The sequence below is a fragment of the Zalophus californianus genome, chromosome 1, assembly GCF_009762305.2.
Source record: "Zalophus californianus isolate mZalCal1 chromosome 1, mZalCal1.pri.v2, whole genome shotgun sequence".
Classification (NCBI taxonomy): Eukaryota; Metazoa; Chordata; class Mammalia; order Carnivora; family Otariidae; genus Zalophus; species Zalophus californianus.
Window position 1 is genome coordinate 7,479,931 of NC_045595.1, and position 6,759 is coordinate 7,486,689.

The following is a 6,759-nucleotide window of genomic DNA, read 5'->3' on the forward strand; positions in this document are numbered from 1 at the left end:
CTCAGCCTCCCTCCCTTCTTTCTTTTGTAATATTCTTGGCCCTCTGATACGATCTTTTCCACTTACTTGTTTATTGTGCAGCTCTCCCTTTAGAGTATATTCTCAGGGGGAACCACATGGCTCCCAAAGGGGCCAAAATGAATTCTTGGGTGGCAAAACACCTTGGATATTACAAAGGCTTGTGGCCCTCCAAAATCAGCACTCCTAGACAAAATGTTATTCCTAAGTATTTAATTTATATCGTTAGGGAGAAATTAAATGTAATCAGGTTGGAATTAAATTAAATTGGAAGATAACCCCACTTTTCTCCTTTAGAGGAGCAATAATGTAAAAAGGTTGAGAAACCCCACATAGAAGATCATCTGCAGAAAGAGACATTTCCCCGCTTTGTTCGCCTCTTGGGTGCCCAGCACCCACGGGGAGGTCTGCCCATACTAAGTGCTCCATTAATGGGCATTTGGGGCAAAGTGGGAACTAGATCATAAAGGAGACTTTTTAAACCAGACTAAGGAGTGTAGGCTCTTTATCCTGTAGGCTCTGAGTACGGGTGAGGTCACGGACATGTTTTGAATGGTGACCCATTGTGACCATATTTTCTTGTGAGAAAGATTTTTCTGGAAGCCTGAAGAGGGTAAAGTGGTAAGAAATGAATTAGCAGATGAGAAAGGAGGCTGGGAAAGTGAGCAAAGGAGAGCGTTTTGGCAATAAGAACAAAAGTATAAAGTTTGTACAAAGGGCCAATAAACATTTGGGCAAACTTACTCGAATTTACTCCAAGAAATGCAAAATCTTAGTAACGGAGCAGATGGGCAAAACTTTAAATATTTGATGTTACCCAGTGGTAGCAAAGATGTAGAGAAAGAGACACTTGAACACTCATTAATGCATGAAATTATGCAGACTTTTTGGGTGGAAATTTGACATTCACTGAAACTTAAAATAACATGAATTTTGTTTTATGGTGGCATAGACATACGATATTATATCAGTTTCAGGTATACAACATAGTGATTCGACGATTCTATACATCATGCGGTGTTCACAAGAAGTGTAGTCACCACCTGCCACCATACAAAGTTATTACAATATTTTTTTTAAGATTTTATTTATTGGGCGCCTGGGTGGCTCAGTCGGTTAAGCGTCTGCCATCAGCTCAGGTCATCATCGCAGGGTGCTGGGATCGAGTCCCGCATCGGGCTCCCTGCTTAGCGAGGAGCCTGCTTCTCCCTCTGCCCCCTCCCCCCCCCCCGCTTGTGCTCTCTCTCTCGCAAAAATAGGTAAAATCTTTAAAAAATAAAATATTTTATTTATTTATTTGACAGAGAGAGAGAGAGCACAAGCATGAATAAAATCTTTTAAAAAATAGCACATATATGTAGATATATGCAAACTATTTTCTGAAAAGAAATATCAGACTGGGGGCATCTGGGTGACTCAGTCGGTTGAGCTTCTGCCTTCGGCTCTGGTCGTGATCCTGGGGTCCTGGGATTGAGCCCCACATCAGGCTCCCTGCTCAGTGGGGAATCTGCTTCTCCTTCTCCCTCTACCCCTCTCCCCTGCTCACGCTCTCTCTCTCTCTCTCTCTCAAATAAATAAATAAAATCTTTTAAAAAAAATCAAACTTTCTGAGGGATGCTTCAAGAGGAAGACATCAGGGGAGGAAAGCTTGTTTTGGGACTTTTCTACTATATTTAAAATTTTTTACCATGGGTATACATTATTTGGGTTTAAATATAAGTATACACATACATATAATTTTATGCAATTTATTTTTTTAGAAGATTTTATTTATTTATTTGTCAGAGAGAGTGAGCACAAGCAGTGGGAGAGGCAGATTCCCCACTGAGCAGGGAGCCCGATGTGGGGCTCGATTCCAGGACCCTGGGATCATGACCTGAGCCGAAGGCAGACACTTAACCGACTGAGCCACCCGGGCGCCCCAATTATGCACTTTATATATAAATCTGTAGTGTGTAATATGTGTGAGAGGTAACATATAAATGTATTTTAGTGTGTTTTGCATATCCACTAACTCGCATTCCCTCTTCTAGGACTGGCCTAAGGAAATTCATGTCCAGGTGTATTAAATTGTCTATAAAAAGTGTCCAGCACGGTGCAGCTTAAGGAATTGGAAAACTGATAACAGTGCAACCATCCTGAACAAGGGATTAGCTAAATGTTGCCCCATCTGTGCAAGCACCACCTCTGGAGAGGAACTGCACGTTTGTAGATGCATAGAAAGACGTTAACCTCGGGGCGCCTGGGTGGCTCAGATGGTTAAGCGTCTGCCTTTGGCTCGGGTCCTGATCTCAGGGTCCTGGGATCGAGCCCCGCATGGGCCTCCCTGCTTGGTGGAACCTGCTTCTCCCTCTCCCACTCTCCCCGCTTGTGTTCCCCCTCTCGCTGTGTCTCTCTCTGTCAAATAAATAAATAAAATCTTTTTAAAAAGTGTTAAATATTGGGCGCCTGGGTGGCTCAGATGGTTAAGCGTCTGCCTTCGGCTCAGGTCATGATCCCAGGGTCCTGGGATCGAGTTCCGCATCGGGCTCCCTGCTCAGCGGGGAGCCTGCTTCTCCCTCTGCTTCTCTCTCTCTCTCTCTCTCTCTCTGTCTCTCATGAATAAATAAATAAAATCTTTAAAAAAAAAGTGTTAAATATTAACACTCGCATTAAAAAAAAAAAGAAAGACGTTAACCTCTAAAGATGGAGGTTTCTGGGCATTTCCATTTGGCTTCATCTTTATTTTTTGGCATTTTTCTGTATGGAATACTTTTTCTTAAACATCAGGCACGTATCACTTTTACAAAAAGGTATTTCCCAAGGGAAAATCAGAGGCCTCAAGGGAGCATAGGGACGTGGGTAGAACCTGGAGTCCAAGGGTGGATGGAAAAAAAAAAAAACCAAAAAACAAAAAATGCCTCCGAGTTCCTCTCCTCCAGCTCTTCTTTGTAGCACCAACATTCTTCCCACCTCCGGAATTTCTACAGGACACCAGCCAGGACAAGAGCCAAACCAGCTGAGCCAAGCACATGAGGAGGGCCGTGAGGACATGCACCATATGCTGTCCCCCCAGAAACTCTGGCAGCTCCAGGGCCATTCGCAAGATCTCACGATGTAGAATTCTACTTCTTGGTATTTTCCAGAAGAAACAAGTTTTCCTGTCCACCACAAGCCACGTGTTAGAATATGGACACAAATGTTCATAGCAGCTTTATTCACAGTGGCCCCAAACCAGAAACAACTTGGCTTAGCGTGCTAGGGCTGCCGTTAACGGTACCACAGACGGGGGGCTCAAACCACAGGAATGAATTTTCTCACAGGCCCACAGGCTGGAAGTCCGAGATCAAGGTGCTGAGCAGACTGGTTCCTTCTGAGGCCTCTCTCCTTGGCTTTGTAGACGGCCGCCTTGTCCCTGTGTCTTCACGTGGCCCTTATAAGGACACAAGTCATATTGGATTAGGGTCCACCTTCATGACCTTATTTTAACCCAGTTATTTTTTATAAAGGTCCGATCTCCAAATACACTCACATTCTGAGGTCCTTGGGGTTAGAGCTTAAACATGAATTTGAGGGGCACACAATTCAGCCCATGCCACAACTCAAAAGTCCATCAACAGATGAATGCATACCCAAAGATAAACCGTGGTCCATCTCTACAGTGGAGAACAATATAGGAAAAAAGGAGCAATCTAACACACACAGTGACATGGATGCGTATCCCAGACACAAAAGAATTGATACCCTGGGATGCCATTTGTGGGAAATTCGCAAACAGGCAAGACCAACTGATACTAACAGAAATCAGACCTGAGCACTCTCTGAGGGTGGAGGGGTGCCAGGCATCCTTCCAGGGTGATGGGAATTTCCTATGTGTCCATCTGGGTAGTGGATGACACAGGCAGGTACACATGTGAAAAGTAATCCAGCTGCACTCATATAAGATCGATACACCCTTTTTTTTTTTAAGATTTTATTTATTTATTTGACATAGACAAAGCGAGAGAGGGAACACGAGCAGGGGGAGTGGGAGAGGGAGAAGCAGGCTTCCCACTGAGCAGGGAGCCTGATGCGGGGCTCGATCCCAGGACCCTGGGATCATGGCCTGAGCCGAAGGCAGATGCTTAACGACTGAGCCACCCAAATGCCCCAGTCGATACACCCTTTAATGAAACCTGGAGCGGAACAAAGCAAGGTTCAGCCACTCCATCTCAATTCTCTTCATAGCATTTCTCGCTCTTTAAAATCACCTTGTTCGTTGTGGATTTTGTCTGCCTGCTTTGGTCTCAAGGCAGGAAGGGACAGTGTTGGTTTGTCATATCGCCACATGCCCCGACTAAGCCCCGGGTCTGGAAGAGTCGGTGCCTGGTCAGTGGTTGTAGGACACTATCTACCTTTCTATTCCTAGTCACAGATGACTGCCTGTGAATGTGGACAAAGCTGACAGATGATGCCAGGGTGTCGGGCTTCCTCGCACCATTAAAAGGGAAACAGGTGCTGACCATTCATTTTGGTCGTTCTGGGATACACTGTACTTTTTCTATAGCTTGCCTTTCTTCAAAAACTCCAAACATGCTTGAGAGAGAAAAGCAGGTTGCAGATAGATATGTGCAGTGAGATAGCACTTACCAAATATTCTTAAAGACCTAGAAAAATACTAGGTTTATGGATTCGGGGATGTGGGAACAATGGAAAATCTTGGACAGGAAGAAGACACGGCAAGCAATGCTCTCATATGGGTATGTCTGGGGAAGTAGCAGATGGGGATCTGGGAGGCACACAAAAGGATTATAGCTGGGCCTTGAATGTTTAGGCCATTAAATAACCTGCTGCTGTGGGAAACAGTAGGGCAGTTCCTAAAAAAAAAAAAAAAAAAAAACACAGAATTACCACATGATCCAGCAAACCCACTTCTGGGTACATCTTCAAAGGAATTGAAAGCAGGGACACACATATATTTGTACTCGTGCTCAAAGTAGCATGGATCACATTGGCAAGAAAGTTGAAGCAACCCCAGTGTCTGTTGACAGAAGAATGGGTACACAAACTGTGGTCCATCCATCCAATGGACTATTATTCGGCCTTAAAAAGGAGGGACATTCTGACACCTGCTAAGACAGGGACGAACCTTAAGGACACTGTGCTCAGTGAACTAAGCCAGTGACAAAAGGACAAATACTGCATGATTCCACTCACAGGAGCTCCCCAGAGTCAAATTCACGGAGACAGGAAGCAAATGTAGGACGCCAGGGGTGGGGGAAGGGGTGGGGAGTCGGTGTTTCATGGGGCAGAAGTTCAGTGTGGGAAGATGAGAAAGTTCTGGAGACAGATGGTGGAGACAGCTGCACAACAGTGGAAATGTGTTTAATGCTACGGAGCTGGGCACTGAAAAATGGTTGAAACGGTAATTTATATGTATTTTAGCACGAGTAAGAAATTAAAAACACAAAGGGCGCCTGGGTGGCTCAGTTGGTTAAGCGACTGCCTTCGGCTCAGGTCATGATCCTGGAGTCCCGGCATCGAGTCCCGCATCAGGCTCCCTGCTCAGCAGGGAGCCTGCTTCTCCCTCTGACCCTCTTCCCTCTCGTGCTCTCTATCTCTCATTCTTTCTCTCAGATAAATAAATAAAATCTTTTAAAAAAAGAAATTAAAAACACATGGACATACCCACACCTGAAGCAGACAATGAGCTACCACTTCACACCCATTAGGATGGGTGTTTAATTAATAAACAGAAAAATAAGTGTTGGTAAGGATGTGGAGGAACCGGAACCCTTGTGCTTTGCTGATGGGAATGTAAACGGGTGCAGCCATTGTGGAAAAGAGTTTGAGACTTTCTCAAACAGTGAAACATAGGACTTGCCTTATAGTCCAGCAATTCCACTCCTAGGTATGTACTCAAAATAGCTCAGAGAAGGGACTCAGCTACTCCTACACCAGTGCTCACGGTAGCATTGCTCACAAGAGCTGGTGGAAAGAACCCACGTGTTCCCTGACAGACAGATGAACATGCGGTGTGTCAGACAATGGAATGTTACTCAGCCTAAAAGATAGTGAAGTTCTGTCCACCATAGCCAAACTGTGGAAAGAGCCAAGATGTCCATCGACAGATGAGTGGATAAAGAAGATGTGGTATATATACACAATGGAATATTATGCAGCCATCAAAAGGAATGAGATCTTGCCATTTGCAACGACGTGGATGGAACTGGAGGGTGTTATGCTGAGTGAAATAAGTCAATCAGAGAAAGACATGTATCATATGATTTCACTGATATGAGAATTCTTAATCTCAGGAAACAAACTGAGGGTTGCTGGAGTGGTTGGGGGTGGGAGGGATGGGGTGGCTGGGTGATAGACATTGGGGAGGGTATGTGCTATGGTGAGCGCTGTGAATTGTGCAAGACTGTTGAATCACAGATCTGTACTTCTGAAACAAATAACGCAACATATTTTAAGAAAAAAGAAAAAGAAGAAGATAACAGGAGAGGAAGAATGAAGGGGAGTAAGTCAGAGGGGGAGACGAACCATGAGAGATGATGGACTCTGAAAAACAAGCTGAGGGTTCTAGAGGGGAGGAGGGCGGGGGGATGGGTTAGCCTGGTGATGGGTATTAAAGAGGGCACATTCTGCGTGGAGCACTGGGTGTTATGCACAAACAATGAATCATGGAACACTACATCCAAAACTAATGATGTAATGTATGGTGATTAACATAATAAGAAAATTTAAAAAAAAAGCAAGAGGGAAGCCAAGAGTAGG